This window comes from Lutra lutra, chromosome 4 (assembly GCF_902655055.1).
Source record: "Lutra lutra chromosome 4, mLutLut1.2, whole genome shotgun sequence".
NCBI classification, from domain to species: Eukaryota; Metazoa; Chordata; class Mammalia; order Carnivora; family Mustelidae; genus Lutra; species Lutra lutra.
Genome location: NC_062281.1, coordinates 34,056,457 through 34,076,141, shown reverse-complemented (window position 1 = coordinate 34,076,141; position 19,685 = coordinate 34,056,457). Strand labels below are relative to the sequence as shown.

Sequence of the window (19,685 nt, the reverse complement as noted above, 5' to 3'; positions counted from 1 at the left end):
TTCTGCAACCCTTATCTAGCAGCTCCTAATTCTCTTCACCACCACCTCTGCTCAAGCCTCTTCTTTTCTGGAGCACTTCTATCAAACCCTCTATCAAATATTTAGACCACATGTATCCAAACCACAGGAAGTGTTCATTAAAAGGACCATCTTGGGCCGCTTTCTACGATGCTCAGTGTAGACGACACAGTATAGGGGCCTAATTTTCCCTAAACTCCAAATACCCAAGAGGGAGAAAAACCTCCCCAAATATTGATTCCATTATCTCCAAAGCCCCTGAGTGAGAGAGAAATAAAGCATCATTAAAATTTTCTAATATTTTAACTATTCATTTTGAAAAATGTCAGACTTACCCAAGAGCTGTAAAATAGTACAGAGTTCCATTTACCCTTCATCTTTCATCCCTAAGAACCGTAGCATAATTATCGAAACCAGAGAAAACAACCTTGAAAAAATGTCTCATGTACAGAGTTTACTGAATTTATGCCAGTTGTCCCACTAATACCCCCTTTCTGGTTCCTGAGTCAGACCAGGCTCCCACGACATGTTTAGTTTCAGTCTCCTCCAACCAGGGACAGTTCTTCAGTCTTTCTTTTTCTTTTACGACGTTGATGCTTTTGAAAAGTACCGGCTAGTCATTTTGTAAAATATCCTTTGACTCGGGTTTGCCTGATGTTTCCTGGTGTAATTCTCCCAGATAACGTACTTTTCGCTAGAATACTACAGAAGCCATGATGTGGTCATCTCGGTGTCCCCTTGGGCCAGTGGGCATGGGGTGTGGACATGTCTTATTACTGGTAGGGTTAGCTTCCATCATTTAGTTCAGATGGAGACTGCTAGGGTTTTCCACGGTAAAGTAACTGTTCTTGCTTTGTAATTACTAAGTGTATTGTGGAGAAATATTTAGGTGATGCAAACATCCCATTTCTCATCGCCAATTGTTAGCATCTGACCATGCAGAATCAGGGCATGGCCAAAGAGTGATTTTCTAGTTACATAATATCATCTGCATTTCTTTGTCGGAATGCTACACTCTCCCCAGAAGGAAATATGGTTCCAAAGACCAAACTTTGTTTCAGGCGCCAGAGCAGACGTTTCTTACATTAATGATCTCCTTTAGGTTTCACAAGGATTCTGTGAAGTAGGTATTTTCTCCATCCGACAGAGGGGACGCACTGACCCAGCTGGCTGGGGGTGGGGCTTGGCACCTGTTATTTAAAGCTCCCAGGTGATTTTATTTATTTATTTATTTTTAAAATATTTTATTTATTAATTTGACAGTCAGAAATCACAAGTAGGCAGAGAGGCAGGCAGAAAGAGGAAGGGAAGCAGGCTCCCTGCTGAGCAGAGAGCCTGATGTGGGGTTTGACCCAGAACCCTGGGACCCTGACCTGAACCGAAGGCAGAGGCTTTAATCCACTGATCCACCTTGCCCCTCCCAGATGATTTTAATGGGCAGCCAGGATCAAGAACCACCAGTCCAGAAAGTCTCATAGAATTGAAGGTCTTTCAATTCAGGTATTCAATGGTGAACTCGTTCTAACAGAAAGAGCCTCCATTAAAAATGTCTGATTCAGTATTTCCCAAAGTGTGTTTCTCAGACCACACCAGTCTCCCAGCTGTTCATAAAAAGAGTTACAGGAGTTAGTAAATCCAAACCATCTGCCTTCTAACTTGGAAGATTCATAAAGCATGTTGGCACAATTCAAGAACTTGAGAAACCCTGTAACAAAGAAATCTCTTTAAATCTAATTTCACCCCAAATTCTTCAATCCCGGAATAATTTTACCTGCAAGGTCGATGAGCATCGCATAGGGCCACTTCTGCAGTCTGTACCCGGGCAAATGCTGGTAGAATTGGCATGACTTCCTACCAAAGAAGGATTTCAGAAGATGAAGATGGGTTTGTAGTGTTGGTTTATTTAAATCAAAGAATTCTCATGATTTCATACGTTGTTGTGTTTCCTAAATAAACAAATGCATATATTAATACATGGATCCAACGTGTGAATGTCTGTATTCATTTTGCCTTTACTCCTTCTATGGAGAAGGGATCTGTTCCATATTAATAAAGACAAAGCATGAACTGCCAAGTTTTTAGAAGGAATTGGATGCTTTTGTGCTTCTAAATTCTGTTAATTAACTAACTTACTTATCTACCTAAGAGCATCGCCAACGGCTAGAATAAACTTTTGGGACAGACCACGTAGAATATAATGGCCATACCCAGACAGTTCACCTTGGTCTCTGCCTTTGGGATGTTTTCAGTCTAGTAAGGAAGACAGACACATGCTTGGACAATAAATAACAATATACAGTAGGTTTTGGAAAGTGTCAAGAGCACAGGGAAGAGGGTGCCTCTAGGACACTGTGGCTGTGTTCTCTGTCCTGGTCTATTACAGATGCCTAGTTTACCCCTGTTCTCTATGAGAAGGGCATTGGAGAGATTAGTCAAGGGTCTTAATTCCCTTGAAACCAAAATTACTTTTCCAAAGTAGCATAATCTCTATTGTTTCCAATGCACTGTGACTTTGAACAGTTCACAAGACTCCTGGAGAGTGTCCTGCTGTTCCTGTTAGGCATGTCTGTCCTCACTTTCAAGTGCTTGTCCCTATCAGAAGGAGAGGCTGGCAAGGAGGGGTTGGCACAAAATGCAATTTGATCCTGAAAACAAGATTTAGACTTGCTCATTAGGGCCAGTCTAACTGGATATAAAATGCTTATTTAATTACAGCTTATCCACTTTAAATTGAAATGAACAGATAGTTAAATTTCTTGAGACATCTATTGTGAAACATGCTCTGTTGATCTCGTGGCAGTGGAAAGATACCGCTCAAAGTAATTTAATATGCTTCCTTTTTCACCTCTAATTTTAATGGCTTATAAAAGATATTGCATTATTGCAGTCGAAGTCACTATTTCTCATCTCACGAATTCCCACTTGGCACCATATTCGTTCCGTGTCAGTCTGACATCCTCGTCAGTTTCCCACCTGTTGTCGGTTGTGTCTTTCCGACGGTGAGATACACTAGTTCTAAACAACTTCACAGTAATAGATCTAATTTGTTGTTTGACTTGGCATGTTAAACATCATTATTCTTCTTTCAATTCGATATCTGCTGCTTTCTTTTTTTTTATAAAAATTTTTTTTTTGATTTTTAACTTTTTAATGGGAATCACATTGTTTTCACTATCTTGTTTTGTTTTGCTTTGTTTTGTGTTCTTTTTTTTTTTATAATTTTTTTATTTTTTTTCAGCATAACAGTATTCATTATTTTTGCACCACACCCAGTGCTCCATGCAATCCGTGCCCTCTACAATACCCACCACCTGGTGCCCCCAACCTCCCACCCCCCACCCCTTCAAAATTCTCAGATCGTTTTTGAGAGTCCATAGTCTCTCATGGTTCACCTCCCCTTCCAATTTCCCTCAACTCCCTTCTCCTCTCCATCTCCCCTTGTCCTCCATGCTATTTGTTATGCTCCACAAGTAAGTGAAACCATATGATAATTGACTCTCTCTGCTTGACTTATTTCACTCAGCATAATCTCTTCCAGTCCCGTCCATGTTGCTACAAAACTTGGGTATTCATCCTTTCTTTTTTCTTTTTTCTTTTTTTTTTTTTTACAGCTTTATAAACATATATTTTTATCCCCAGGGGTACAGGTCTGCGAATCGCCAGGTTTACACACTTCACAACACTCACCATAGCACATACCCTCCCCGATATCCATAACCCCACCCCCTCTCCCAACCCCCTCCCCCCATCAACCCTCAGTTTGTTTTGTGAGATTAAGAGTCACTTATGGTTTCCCTCCCAATCCCATCTTGTTTCATTTACTCTTATCCTACCCCCTCAACCCCCCATGTTGCATCTCCTCTCCCTCATATCAGGGAGATCATATGATAGTTGTCTTTCTCCGATTGACTTATTTCGCTAAGCATGATACCCTCTAGTTCCATCCACGTCGTCGCAAATGGCAAGATTTCATTTCTTTTGATGGCTGCATAGTATTCCATTGTGTATATATACCACATCTTCTTTATCCATTCGTCTGTTGATGGACATCTAGGTTCTTTCCATAGTTTGGCTATTGTAGACATTGCTGCTATAAACATTCGGGTGCACGTGCCCCTTCGGATCACTATGTTTGTATCTTTAGGGTAAATACCCAGCAGTGCAATTGCAGGGTCATAGGGTAGTTCTATTTTCAACATTTTGAGGAACCTCCATGCTGTTTTCCAGAGTGGTTGCACCAGCTTGCATTCCCACCAACAGTGTAGGAGGGTTCCCCTTTCTCCGCATCCTCGCCAGCATCTGTCATTTCCTGACTTGTTAATTTTAGCCATTCTGACTGGTGTGAGGTGATATCTCATGGTGGTTTTGATTTGTATTTCCCTGATGCCGAGTGATATGGAGCACTTTTTCATGTGTCTGTTGGCCATCTGGATGTCTTCTTTGCAGAAATGTCTGTTCATGTCCTCTGCCCATTTCTTGATTGGATTATTTGTTCTTTGGATGTTGAGTTTGCTAAGTTCTTTATAGATTTTGGACACTAGCCCTTTATCTGATATGTCATTTGCAAATATCTTTTCCCATTCTGTCAGTTGTCTTTTGGTTTTGTTCACTGTTTCCTTTGCTGTGCAAAAGCTTTTGATCTTGATAAAATCCCAAAAGTTCATTTTTGCCCTTGCTTCCCTTGCCTTTGGTGATGTTCCTAGGAAGATGTTGCTGCGGCTGACGTCGAAGAGGTTGCTGCCTGTGTTCTCCTCGAGGATTTTGATGGATTCCTTTCTCACATTGAGATCCTTCATCCATTTTGAGTCTATTTTCGTGTGTGGTGTAAGGAAATGATCCAATTTCATTTTTCTGCATGTGGCTGTCCAATTTTCCCAACACCATTTATTGAAGAGGCTGTCTTTGTTCCATTGGACATTCTTTCCTGCTTTGTCGAAGATGAGTTGACCATAGAGTTGAGGGTCCATTTCTGGGCTCTCTATTCTGTTCCATTGATCTATGTGTCTGTTTTTGTGCCAGTACCATGCTGTCTTGATGATGACAGCTTTGTAATAGAGCTTGAAGTCCGGAATTGTGATGCCACCAACTTTGGCTTTCTTTTTCAATATTCCTTTGGCTATTCGAGGTCTTTTCTGGTTCCATATAAATTTTAGGATTATTTGTTCCATTTCTTTGAAAAAAATGGATGGTACTTTGATAGGAATTGCATTAAATGTGTAGATTGCTTTAGGTAGCATAGACATTTTCACAATATTTATTCTTCCAATCCAGGAGCATGGAACATTTTTCCATTTCTTTGTGTCTTCCTCAATTTCTTTCATGAGTACTTTATAGTTTTCTGAGTATAGATTCTTAGTCTCTTTGGTTAGGTTTATTCCTAGGTATCTTATAGTTTTGGGTGCAATTGTAAATGGGATGGACTCCTTAATTTCTCTTTCTTCTGTCTTGTTGTTGGTGTAGAGAAATGCAACTGATTTCTGTGCATTGATTTTATATCCTGACACTTTACTGAATTCCTGTACAAGTTCTAGCAGTTTTGGAGTGGAGTCTTTTGGTTTTCCACATAGAGTATCATATCATCTGCGAAGAGTGATAGTTTGACTTCTTCTTTGCCGATTTGGATGCCTTTAATTTCCTTTTGTTGTCTGATTGCTGAGGCTAGGACTTCTAGTACTATGTTGAATAGCAGTGGTGATAACAGACATCCCTGCCGTGTTCCTGACCTTAGCGGAAAAGCTTTCAGTTTTTCTCCATTGAGAATGATATTTGCGGTGGGTTTTTCATAGATGGCTTTGATAATATTGAGGTATGTGCCGTCTATCCCTACACTTTGAAGAGTTTTGATCAGGAAGGGATGCTGTACTTTGTCAAATGCTTTTTCAGCATCTATGGAGAGTATCATATGGTTCTTGTTCTTTCTTTTATTAATGTGTTGTATCACATTGATTGATTTGCGGATGTTGAACCAGCCTTGCAGCCCTGGAATAAATCCCACTTGGTCGTGGTGAATAATCCTTTTAATGTACTGTTGAATCCTATTGGCTAGTATTTTGGCGAGAATTTTTGCATCTGTGTTCATCAAGGATATTGGTCTGTAGTTCTCTTTTTTGTTGGGATCCTTGTCTGGTTTTGGGATCAAGGTGATGCTGGCCTCATAAAATGAGTTTGGAAGTTTTCCTTCTATTGCTATTTTTTGGAACAGTTTCAGGAGAATAGGAATTAGTTCTTCTTTAAATGTTTGGTAGAATTCCCCCGGGAAGCCGTCTGGCCCTGGGCTTTTGTTTGTTTGGAGATTTTTGATGACTGTTTCAATCTCCTTACTGGTTATGGGTCTGTTCAGGCTTTCTATTTCTTCCTGGTTCAGTTGTGGTAGTTTATATGTCTCTAGGAATGCATCCATTTCTTCCAGATTGTCAAATTTGTTGGCGTAGAGTTGCTAATAGTATGTTCTTATAATTGTCTGTATTTCTTTGGTGTTCGTTGTGATCTCTCCTCTTTCATTCATGATTTTATTTATTTGGCTCCTCTCTCTTTTCTTTTTGATAAGTCTGGCCAGGGGTTTATCAATCTTATTAATTCTTTCAAAGAACCAGCTCCTAGTTTCGTTGATTTGTTCTATTGTTTTTTTGGTTTCTATTTCATTGATTTCTGCTCTGATCTTTATGATTTCTCTTCTCCTGCTGGGTTTAAGGTTTCTTTCTTGTTCTTTCTCCAGCTCCTTTAGGTGTAGGGTTAGGTTGTGTACCTGAGACCTTTCTTGTTTCTTGAGAAAGGTTTGTACCGCTATATATTTTCCTCTCAGGACTGCCTTTGTTGTGTCCCACAGATTCTGAACTGTTGTGTTTTCATTATCATTTGTTTCCATAAATTTTTTCAATTCTTCTTTGATTTCCTGGTTGACCCATTCATTCTTTAGAAGGATGCTGTTTAGTCTCCATGTATTTGGGTTCTTTCCAAATTTCCTCTTGTTATTGAGTTCTAGCTTTAGAGCATTGTGGTCTGAAAATATGCAGGGAATGATCCCAATCTTTTGATACTGGTTGAGACCTGATTTAGGACCGAGGATGTGATCTATTCTGGAGAATGTTCCATGTGCACTAGAGAAGAATGTGTATTCTGTTGCTTTGGGGTGAAATGTTCTGAATATATCTGTGATGTCCATCTGGTCCAGTGTGTCATTTAAGGCCTTGATTTCCTTGTTGATCTTTTGCTTGGATGATCTGTCCATTTCAGTGAGGGGAGTGTTAAAATCCCCTACTATTATTGTATTCTTGTCGATGTGTTTCTTTGATTTTGTTATTAATTGGTTTATATAGTTGGCTGCTCCCACGTTAGGGGCATAGATATTTAAAATTGTTAGATCTTCTTGTTGGACAGTTCCTTTGAGTATGATATAGTGTCCTTCCTCATCTCTTATTATAATCTTTGGCTTAAAATCTAATTGATCTGATATAAGGATTGCCACTCCTGCTTTCTTCTGATGTCCATTAGCATGGTAAATTCTTTTCCACCCCCTCACTTTAAACCTGGAGGTGTCTTCGGGTGTAAGATGAGTTTCTTGTAGGCAACATATAGATGGTTTTTGTTTTTTTATCCATTCTGATACCCTGTGTCTTTTGATTGGGGCATTTAGCCCATTAACATTCAGGGTAAGTATTGAGAGATATGAATTTAGTGCCATTGTATTGCCTGTAAGGTGACTGTTATTGTATATTGTCTCTGTTTCTTTCTGATCTACTACTTTTAGGGTCTCTCTTTGCTTAGAGGACCCCTTTCAATATTTCCTGTAGAGCTGGTTTGGTATTTGCAAATTCTTTCAGTTTTTGTTTGTCCTGGAAGCTTTTAATCTCTCCTTCTATTTCCAATGATAGCCTAGCTGGATATAGTATTCTTGGCTGCATGTTTTTCTCATTTAGTACTCTGAATATATCATGCCAGCTCTTTCTGGCCTGCCAGGTCTCTGTGGATAAGTCTGCTGCCAATCTAATATTTTTACCATTGTACGTTACAGACTTCTTTTCCCGGGCTGCTTTCAGGATCTTTTCTTTGTCACTAAGACTTGTCAATTTTACTATTAGGTGACGGGGTGTAGACCTATTCTTATTGATTTTGAGGGGGGTTCTCTGAACCTCCTGGATTTTGATGCTTGTTCCCTTTGCCATATTGGGGAAATTCTCTCCAATAATTCTCTCCAATATACCTTCTGCTCCCCTCTCTGTTTCCTCTTCTTCTGGAATCCCAATTATTCTAATGTTTCGTCTTATGGTGTCACTTATCTCTCGAAATCTCCCCTCGTGGTCCAGTAGCTGTTTGTCCCTCTTTTGCTCAGCTTCTTTATTCTCTGTCATTTGGTCTTCTATATCGCTAATTCTTTCTTCTGCCTCATTTATCCTAGCAGTGAGAGCCTCCATTTTTTATTGCACCTCATTAATAGCTTTTTTGATTTCAACTTGGTTAGATTTTAGTTCTTTTATTTCTCCAGAAAGGGCTTTTATATCTCCCGAGAGGGTTGCTTTAATATCTTCCATGCCTTTTTCAAGCCCGGCTAGAACCTTGAGAATCATCATTCTGAACTCTATATCTGACATATTACCAATGTCTGTATTGATTAGGTCCCTAGCCTTTGGTATTGCCTCTTGTTCTTTTTTTTTGTTGTGAATTTTTCCGCCTTGTCATTTTGTCCAGATAAGAGTTTATGAAGGAGCAAGTAAAATACTAAAAGGGTGGCAACAACCCCAGGAAAATATGCTTTAGCCAAATCAGAAGAGATCCTGAATTGTGAGGGGGGAGAAAGGGGATAAAAAGGGGTTCAGAAAGAAAGAAAAAAAAAACTATTAAAAAAAAAAAGCTGATAAAGAAAAAATATAAAAAGAGGAAAAAATATATATATATTAGATAAACTATTTAAAAAACGTTAAAAAAAGAAAACGGTAAAAGTTAAAAAAAATTTAGCAGAAGAAGAGAAAAAGAAAAAAAAATTGAAAAATTAAATTAACTGCAAGGCTAAAAAATCATGGGGAGAAAGCCATGAGTTCCGTGCTTTGCTTTCTTCTCCTCTGGAATTCCGCCGTTCTCCTTGGTAGGTGAACTTGGTCCTGGCTGGGTTTCCCGTAGATCTTCTGGGGGAGGGGCCCGTTGTAGTGATTCTCAAGCGTCTTTGCCCCAGGCGGAGTTGCACCGCCCTTACCCGGGGTCGCGCTGAGTCATCCGCTCGGGTTCGCTTTGGGGAGCTTTTGTTCCCTGAGCGCTTTCTGTAGAGTCCGGAGGACGGGAATAAAGATGGCGGCCTCCCGGTCTCCGGCCCGGAGGAGCCGAGAGCCCGGGGCCCCACTCCTCAGTGAGCCCTCAGAGAACAGCGCCAAATGTCTCCCGTCACCCTGGCCTCCGGCCGCGCTCCGAGCTGACCGAGCCTGCGACCGGTTCAAGGCAACCCCGAGCTGAGAGTCACTCCTCGGCTCTGTCTCTGCAGCCGGCTTCCCCGTTCTAATACCGGTAAGCTCTGCGACACTGAGACACCCCCGATCCTTCTGCGACCCTGCGGGACCTGAGGCCGCGCTTACCCCGCCTGGGCTTCACCCCAGTTAAGCCTCTGGAGCGATGTCCCTCAGTGGAACAGACTTTTAAAAGTCCTGATTTTGCTCCGTTGCTCCGCCGCTCGCCGGGAGCCGGCCCCTCCCCCCGCGGTCTATCTTCCCGTCGCTTTGGATTCACTTCTCCGCCAGTCCTACCTTGCAGAAAGTGGTTGATTTTCTGTTTCTGGAATTGCTGTTCTTCTCTTCAATCTCCCGTTGGATTTGTAGGTGTTTGCAATCTTTAGATAAGCTATTTAGCTGATCTCCCGCTACCCGAAGTAGTCTCAGCCTGCTACTTCTCCGCCATCTTGACTCCCATCTGTTTTTTTATAAAAATTTTTAAAGATTTTATTTATTTATTTGACATACAGAGATCACAAGTAGGCAGAGAGGCAGGCAGAGAGAGAGAGAGAGAGAGAGAGAGGAGGAAGCAGGCTCCCCGCTGAGCAAAGAGCTTGATTTGGGGCTCAATCCCAGGATCCTGGGATCATGACCTGAATGGAAGGCAGAGGCTTAACCCACTGAGCCACCCAGGTGCCCCCAATCTGCTGCTTTCTTGATGATGACCTTATCAATCCTAATTATAATATGGGATATATTGAAGTCACCACACACCATGTATTTTTGTCTTAATTCACCTAAGAGAAATAAACATATCTCATTCTATGAAAGTAAGAACTAATTTTCTCATCCAAAGTCATTCATAGTGAAAAGACCATTGAGGTCAATTATTTTAATTAACTTATACAATGGAAGAAAGAGGAACTGGTTAAAAAAAAGTGAATATGGGCTGAATGTGGTTATATATTTATATATATTTAAAAGTCTATTTTATTAGGCTAATGTAACCCCACAACAGCCAGGATTAAAGGTTTAAATTAATGGATGGCTGAGAGCAACAAACTTTCAGGGTTCAAAATTTTCTTTGGTTTTAATCCCTAATGGTTGTAGTGACATTTTTTAAAAGCAGGAAAGGAAAGATGGATAACAGGGTACAGGGGATATGAGCCTTTTATCATATCTAAATTCTGGGTGTCTATGAACTTCACTTGTATAACCAGAAAACAGAAGATATCAGAGTTGGATTTGTCATTTGAGGAATTTCATGCAAATGCAAATGGAAAGTGAAAAAGGCAATGATAGAAAGGAAAGTATAGCCAGCCAGGTCACTACAGTGAGGATAGAAATGTGTGCACTACTTTCCTGGATACTGAGGAAACACACAGTGTGCTGTGTAAGGTGCTCCCGCCCCAAGTCTCATTCAACAAGGATGAGGAACAATGTGCCTCTTGCCCACAGTGCAGGGCTCAGGAAGAGGATGGGCTTAGAGGACACACAGGAGGACCAGGAAGGACTGTGACAAAGATACAGATGTCCATTCACTCATTACCCAGAGCAGAGGTTCTCAAAGCTGGTTGAGCATCAGAATTGCCTCCAGAGGTTAAAGAAAAAAATAAAATAAAATTACAGATTCCCAAACCTAAATTTAGATCCACTGACTGGAGAGTTGGGGGAGGGTCCTGGGAGTCTGTATTCTGCGGGACTTCGTGGGATGGAGCAGGTGTTCAGATGACTGGGCCAATCTGGGAACTGCTGCTTAGAGGACTGTAGCAAGCTTTGGAGAGGATGGGTTGCTGATTAAATAAAAACATCGATGCGATTGGTTGTGTGGACATACATGTAGAACTTCCATTCTATCTGTTGCTGAAGGAGCTATTAATCCATCAAGACTTTTCAATAATGCAAAATGCAAATTGTCCAAACGTGAATCATATTTATTTCTGCAGCCCCACTCCCCATCCAAACAAAAACAGAACTGATGATGGTATCATACATTAAATAATCATAACGAGTAGTTAACTATCAAACATAGTTTGGTACCCAATACTATTTTTTAATTAAACTATCCCAATTTAGGGAATGGTATATCACATTTCTAAAAAAATGAAAGTCATCTCAACAATGACAGTCACATGATACAGTAGAAAAAACAGATTTTAGAATGGGGAAGGCTGGATTCAAACCCCAAATTTTATCAATTCCTTAAAATAGGAATCGACAGCATCTTTTTGAGAATTAAATGAAATGACACATATAAAGTCTCCCCAAATTAGAAAAATAAATGTTTGTCTTCTTTCTCCTTTCTCATTGTTCCCTGCTCAACCTCACTTTTTTCAACTTTTGACAGTAAGGTCTGATGCAAAAAGATTAAAACAGAATCAAAGGAACAACAAAAAAGAGTCTCAACCAGGCTTGGTACACAACAGGGATCAGCAAACTTTTTTGGTGAAGTGACGGATGGTAAATATGTCAGGCTTTGCAGCCACAGGGTCTCCATTGCAAACCCTCTCACCTCTGCCGGGGAAGTGAGAAAGCAAGGGGCAGACAAAACATGAATGCGTGAGTATGACTGTGTTTCAATAAAACTTTATTTACAAAACCAAGCGGCAAGCTGGATTTGCCTGCCTGATAATGCAGAAAGACTTAAGAAATGCATAGGTTGATGCCGGACATGATGCAACGGGGACTCAAAGTCAAAAAACACACATGGGCTCAAAATTCCTCTTACCACCCACTAGCCAGATGACTTTGCAAAATTCACTTCACCTTTCTGAGTCGAATTTTCTCATCTGTAAAGAGGAAGGAGCTGGGCTACAGAATCTCTGCAGAAGCTACCATCCCTTACCTCTGATTCTTTGAGAGACCACAGTCTCCTGGAAAGAATCACCAATGCACTGTTGTCTGAAATTTCAGCATTTGTTTTGTTCTTTCATGGTTGACCAGTGAATCATAAAGAGCAACAGAAGCTCTCGGGTCGTAAGTATGATTTATCTGATGAGAAAAGGAAAAGGTAGCATTTGGTCAAAATAAATGTTCTTCTCTCCACAGACACAAAGAAGCAATCAGAACAGTTATTAAATTTAAATGTCATATGCAATTTCACACGGTTTCAAGTCAGGCTACGATGTCAGTAGCTGAAGACCTGAAAATTGAAAGCCTTGTTTTTTCAAAGGGAGCAGTGCACTTGCTCTAACTGTGACATATTAATTAGGGAGTGAAAGAAATCGATCAGAACTGTTTTTCCAAAAGGAAACTGTTGTGGAGGTATGTTTGCACGAAATAAGGGTGCTGTGTCTTGCAAGTGTGAATGCTAATACAAGAAAATAAATAAGACATCATTTGAAAGCAGGATGCAGTCAAAGCAGAAGAATGTTGAGTTGGAAATCAGAACTGACTTTGAATTCGGGTCTCTGCTACTAGCTAGCTTTGGCCATGGGGCTGTCCTCTCTTGACACAACTCAGTCCTTCATAGAAAACATCGTAACTATGACTGAAGTGCCAGATACTGTTTTTGGTGTGTTATTCCCATTAATCCTCACCAAAATATCATGAGGGAAGGCCTGATGCTACTGCTATTGTACAGTTGAAGAAACTGAGGCAAAGAGTAACTTGGTTCTGGGAGCAGGATTTGAACACAGTTACTCTACTGTGCTGCCTCCCAAAGCATGGCTTTCCTGTGTCCTTTCCCAGCTTTGAGACCCAGATCCACACATGCTGCGAGTTCATATCCCCCCACACCAGGCATTCAAGCTCCCTCCCATCTGGTCCCAGCCCCCACCACATTTCTCATTCTTCCTCTGCCTGAGCCCTTCCTATATTAAAAAGCTCTTTTTGAAAATTTAAAACAAACAAACAAACAAAAAAACACAAAAAAACCCTCTTTTTGACTGGGCCCCTGAAAGAGTCACCTGCCTTCCCCTTCAGAGCTGGGCTCTCCTGGATTCCCTCCCCGCATTCCCTTCCCTGCTTTCTCCTGCCTTCCAGGCTCTACCTGAGTCCCATCTCCCAGGGAGCAGGCACAGTGGGCAGAGCATGGGTATGGGGCATGTGAACGGGGCCATGTCCTCAAACACAAACTCTGTGTGGGAGCTGGGAGACGTCCTTTAAACCCTCCTGGCCTCAATTTCTTGATCACTTGAGTGTTGGACCCCGTTTGCACTTTTTCAAACTTGTGGACTCCTGTTTGAAAGGGTAGAGACCTCTTCCCCTAGTTCACTTTGGAATCACCAACGCCCCGGCTGGCGGACACACGCGCCCTGCTCTAAGCGGAGGCGGCTGGCCGGAAGCCACTCTCTCTCCTCCTGTCCACGGGCAGTTTCGGAGACACCAGAGAGATCTGCAGACCAGAGCAGAAGACGCAGGGGTGGCTTTAGTCATCCAGGCCCAACCACCATGAGTCTGTAGCATATTGGCAGAAGTCCTCTGTCATTTACTTACATGTTCTTTAAATCAATTCAGCATTCTTCCTTAAATAAGTTCATTCAAAACAGGGAAGCTTTATAACTTCATTGCAAATGGAAAAACAGTGTCACCTTCCGTAAATAGAAAGTAGCATACACGCACGCACACACACACGCATGCGCACATCATATGTACCTTATTTGTTATAGACACAGACTATGCACAGATGCATTATACACATAGTATGTACATTTTTTTTATTTATTTATTTGACAGACAGAGATTACAGGTAGGCAGAGAGGCAGTCAGAGAGAGGAGGAAGCAGGCTCCCCGCTGAGCAGAGAGCCCAATGTGGGGCTCGATCCCAGGACCCTGGGATCATGACCCGAGCCGAAGGCAGAGGCTTTAACCCACTGAGCCACCCAAGCGCCCCCATAGTATGTACATTTTATATATACATATATAAACCGTGCATACCACACACACACACACACACACACACACACACACACATACACATGCACTGAAAACAACATTATTTCGGCATTAGTCTAATGAGGTATTTGGCCACCAAAGCCAAGAGCCTACTTATTCCGTTAAACAGCTCGCAGAGCCCATGCTAGGGTTATCCTGCCCAGGGGTAAGGGACTGGGGTATTTATATACCAGCTCCTGCCAGCTGCTGGTTGGGGCTGCTGCTGCTGCTTTTGGGTGGTTTTTATTCCTCTCTGACTCCGCTCCATTATGAAAAAAGCCCCCAGGACAAGGGACCCAGAGCCTGGCAGCTGGCAGTCAGCTGGAGTGCATGGAAGCAGTGGAGGGTGGGGAGAAGAGCCCCTGCCCCCCACCCAGCACCTGCAGCAGCTCCATCTCAGTAAAATGGGAAAGGGCTGCCTTCTGCGGTCACCCAGGTCTCTGCTGACCCTGAAGCTCTGTCATTGTCATGATGTCGTTCTTGCCCTGGAGAACCTTGGGCTCTCATTCCTGAGTCCTTTCCTCTGACAACATGCCTATCCCCGGAGCAGGGGTATTCACCCAATTATGAAATAATTTTGCTGAGAAATCAGCACCATTCTCCATGTTACCTACTAAAAATGAGTTGTCACTATAGAGTACAAACCAATCATGGGATCGGTTAATTCAGCCTAAGGAAATGAATTTTTTTTTTAATGTCTGCTTCATTCAACCATGAAGTCCCAGACAACATCCAGAAAGCAGCGGCCCAGAACACCCCTATCTCACTCCGAAGACTATAAGAATGCCCTGTGTGCGGTAGTCTTTACAGACTTTTTTCTCCCTTCTCAAATGTTCTTCAGCCTATGTAGATGGCATTTATGCAATTCAGAGAAAGGCACTGCACAGGATTAGTCAGCAACACGCCCTCTGACGCAGCTTCTGTGATCTAGTTAAAAATAGGAAAGGGGATGTTTTGCATAAGTCATCGCCATTGTGCAGAATCAGAGAACTGTCCACTTTTTTTGGTTTCCACATCCTGTTACTTTATCTAAAAATAGATGAAAACTCTGTCTCTGGATTGCTGGACAAGACCTTTGCCTCCGTGACTTAGGCTCCCTGGACATTCTTGTCTCCACGTTCCTTTGCTGGCTTTGCTTCACCCTCTGCCATTTCCAATCAAGTGGTGAGCCTCGGGCTCAGGACTTGTGCGGGTCTGCCCCGCTCCCAGGGCTTGTAAACTCCAGGGCCCACAGGGGCCAGACCGGGAGTGTCAGCTATGAAGCCAGACAGGTGGGCAGGGTAAACCAGCCTGGGCCCCACCCGTCTGAGAGGAAGGAGCTCTTCCTCAGTTTCTCACAGATCAACTGACTTTTCCCGGAGTGGCTAGAAACCCAGAGTTTTATTGGAACTTATCTGATCTTTAAATGTTAGAAAGAATAGAATTTAAACATTTTTTTTTAAATAGGATGAAGGTCGAACCATGAGTTTGTGGTTTGTAACCTTTGTTCCATATATCTCCTTCGTGTGTTACCAGCTATAAAGTGGGGGTCTCCAAAATTTACATCGATAGGTCTAAACCCTCCCACACTCTCCAGTTCCTGATCTCTAATTTGGACTAGGAGAGGAGTCCTGGATTCTGATTTTGGCTCTACCCTTTGCTAGCCACAGAACTTTGGTTGACAGCTTCCTCTCTTCGGGCCCTAGCTGCCTCACCTGTAGAATGTGGCCCCTGGAGTCAATGGCCTTGAGGGCTCTGCCAAGCGCTATCAGCCTGTGAGTCTGATACATCCTCCTCTTCATCCCCTCTTTCTTGCCCTTCTTGATCTCAAAAAATCAACTTCCTACCACAGTCAGTGACCCAAACATTTTCCGGACTTTCTCAGCTTGGGAGTCAGCTTTATTTGTAACTCTGCTTCTAGGCAACATTGAACCAATTCTATTGCTGCAACATTTCTTCAATTTCCCTTTTGACCAGGGTTGACCGCTACCATCGCTTTCCTACCAAACCAGGAGATTTGCTTCTATCTCTCCATTACTCCCAGCTCTAGGGCTGTTCCCCCAACAAAAAACAAACAAACAAATAAAAAATTTTAAAAGCATTTTAAAATTTAAAAGCATTAAAAATTTTCCTTGGAAGAAAATTTACAATGGCCATTTATAATCTGGACTACTTGTCACATCCAGCCTTCAATGTGCCTTTCTGACCTTGTAGGCTAATGAGTCCACTCGGGCAGCCATATTGAATTCATTAGCTGGGCGTGAGGGGAGGGTCCAGTGGTGTGTAGCATGGTCAGGGGTGGTTCACAAGTAGCCTCACATGGGAATATCAGGCATTCATACTCCAGTAGGAGCTGTAAATATTTCGATAGTATCTCAAACATAAGTGTCTAATGCCTTGTGGGTAATAATGTTACCAGTGTCAGGGGAGGAGGAAATCTCTGTATTTGTTTTCTCACATCCCAAAGTAAAGAAAGTAGCCTCATCCCAGAAACAAACTGGGCACATTCCCATTATCCCTGGGAGAGCTGAACACTGGAGGCGGGACAAAATTGAAGAGAGTCAAACCTCTCACCTCTACCTAGCTTTCTAGCTGGTGAATGTATTCTTTTCTAGGGCTGCTAAAACAAATTATTACAAATGGAGCGCCTTAAAACAACAGAAATTTACGCTCTCACAGCTAGAAGCTGAATAAAGGCTCGAAGGAAGAATCCTTCCTTGTCTCTCCTACCTTCTGGCTGGCTGCTGGCAAGAATTTGCATTCCTTGGCTAGGGCAGCAGAACTCTGATTTCTCCTGTCTTTGCACTGACAGTTTTCCTTCTGTGACCCATATTCTCTCTTAGGAGAAGACCAGCAGTCGTTGGGCTAGGGCCCACCATGATCTGGCATGATCTCATTTTAATTTGATTTATCATCAGACACTGTATTTCCAAATAAGGTCATATTTGGGGAATTAGGGATAAGGACCAGAACGTATTTTTGAAGGCGACACTGTTCAACCCGGTACAGGAAAGACTTCCCTACCACAATGACCCCACATACGCTATATAGAACCACCTCTTTAGAAAGTATTTTTCACAAATTGGTCACGCACAACTGCATGGTTAGGATGACTTTTGTATATTCTTTGGTGCTCTTTATCTCTACATGCAAGCATGGAAAGAGCAGGAGAAATCAAAACTGGATTTTTAATGCACAGAGGAATGTTGTTCTAAGGAACGTGGAATTATACCTTAGCCACCATGAATGGCCCGCTGTGTAGAGCCTGGCTGAGCTTTGTGGAAAGGATCTAGGTGGAAGACCTCCGCAATACACTGAGTTGAGCCATAAGAGGCCTTATGATGGGAGATACCAAATGTGGGAACCAATATGGCGCATTATGGGAAGGCAAGGAATGGTGGTAAAGGGGCCCCAGTGAGGAAAAGGACTAGCTGGTGGGCCAGGGACGAGCCTATCCACACTGGCTGTAAGTGGCGATTGCATGGCTGACTGTTCTGCCAGTGGGTGTGAAAATGCACGTCGAAAAGAAAAGATAAGGAGATCCTGAACTGGTGTTAGTGGGCGCCTTCTGAGTGCTTCCTAAGTCTCACAAGTTTACAGCTAATAAAGAGACTGTGGTCAAGGCACTCTCTGTGAGTGGGGCAAGATGGATGCCAAGAATGGGTCAGATAGATCCTTCTTCATTTAAGTGTTGAAAACCACGCCAGGAGCCTTAGAAACAGAAATGGATGGGCCTAATAAAAATGACACAGTAAAATAAAATTAAACGTACACTGTGACTCTTGTTCCTCTATTTTCTGGAGTTAGTGTTCACATTCCTCAGTACGGACGGCGAGACTACAATCAGGACAGTGACCAGCAAGGGGGGTGGGTGGGGTAGAGTCCCCGGATGTAGGTGAAAATTTGACAGCCAGACTTTATTTGGGGAGCCAAATCCTTCTCCTGGAGACACTTTCCAGGGCTGGCATACACTATGTGTGGAGGAAACAGTTTTGAAGAGTCAATGACAAGGAAACTTATTCTTTTGGCAAGGAAGTTGTGGAGAAATTTTATATTTCTAGTTGAAAAAAGAAGTCATGCCATAATGTGTTTCAGTACTTTTTAAAGTTAATTGTGAAATGAATTTTGGAACACTGAAAAAAGAAATAAAATAAAATACAATTAAAAAAATTAATTGTGAGAAGACAGTGTTCCCTTAATGAAAGACATTCTGCATCAGGACAGGATGTAAACATGGCTGAGAAATGAATAAGGCACAGCAATGGCTGGTAACTGCAGACAGGCTGGGCATGGCATCATGAAGAAGCAAGTTGCCATGGAAACAAGCCACTGACTGGACCGCAACCATCTTGCATGCATACAACTTATAAAGAGATGGGAAGGAGCCTGGAGACATGCCGGCTAGCCAAGAGTTCTCAGGAGAGACAGCGAGGGTCCTCTTGGCATTAGCTATATGGCATTAGAAAGAAAACCAAAGGCTGTCAAAAGCCACCAAAAGGCGGAATAGAAACTCCAAGCTTGTTGAGTATCTTGAATTTGGCCTTATTCATTTGCCACTCATCGGTTGGTTCATTCCAATGAACACTGACTGAGCGCCTTCTGTCTGCCAGGCACTGGGCTAGGCAGCAAGGCTACCGAGAGGAAGGAGATGTCCCAATGCTCAGGAATCCTGCTATCCCTCTGCTTTCTGGAGGAGTGAAACCTAAACACAGTTCTCTTGTCTCTCTCCTGGCAATCCAGCCTCCTGGAGCCCTATAGCTCTGGTCCGGTTCCAGGTGTCTGCCACCTTTCCATCCCGCCCAGTGGCCTCCTGACCACCCTGCCTAGAATTCCAGCTCCTTCAGAGCTGGTCTGCTTGGCCTCCTCTGTATCTCCGTGGCAGGTCTGTACACCTGCTGTCAGCCTCCTCTGCCCAGACGACGTTTGCTCATTCTGACCTCCTCCCACGGCCTCTGGCTGGGCTTTCTCACAACCTGCGTGGCCTGTCCAACTCATTTCACTTCCTCCACCTCCCAGTGTCTTCTCTCCCAGTCTTCTCTGTGGAACAGGCATCAGCCCAGCGCCGCGTACTTATTCCTGGTTTGGCTTTTGCGTGTGACCCTCAGTGCGAATGGTACAGTGACTCACGGAATCATAAGTTCACATCATGAGCTGTTACCCCAGCTCCATATCCCCAGCATGTCAGAGAACAAAACCCCCAGCTTCCTCCAGTGGGCTCCAGCAACACCTTCCCTTCTGGCGCTGCTGCTAAGCTTCCCGTTTGGTTTCGCCATTTCTTGGCATCTCCCCAAAAGTGCTCTTCTGTGACTGCCGTGATCTCACCAGTCTATTTGTAAATCTCCACGGCCTTCACCATCTCTCTCCATCTGAAGCATATCTGATCACAAACCAACTTTCCAG

The 19,685-nt window shown here is 42.8% G+C and overlaps 1 long non-coding RNA gene across 1 annotated transcript in view; it reads right to left on the bottom strand.

The window, feature by feature from the left end:
* Positions 1–1,447: 1,447 nt before the first annotated feature.
* The window catches only part of LOC125097850 (uncharacterized), a 28,955-nt gene continuing 10,717 nt past the window's right edge, over positions 1,448–19,685 (bottom strand). The window contains exons 2-3 of the long non-coding RNA XR_007126630.1: positions 12,198–12,422; positions 1,448–1,964 (exon numbers count right to left, since the gene is read on the bottom strand). This is a non-coding gene — a long non-coding RNA (uncharacterized LOC125097850). The remainder of the gene's footprint in view (positions 1,965–12,197; positions 12,423–19,685) is intronic.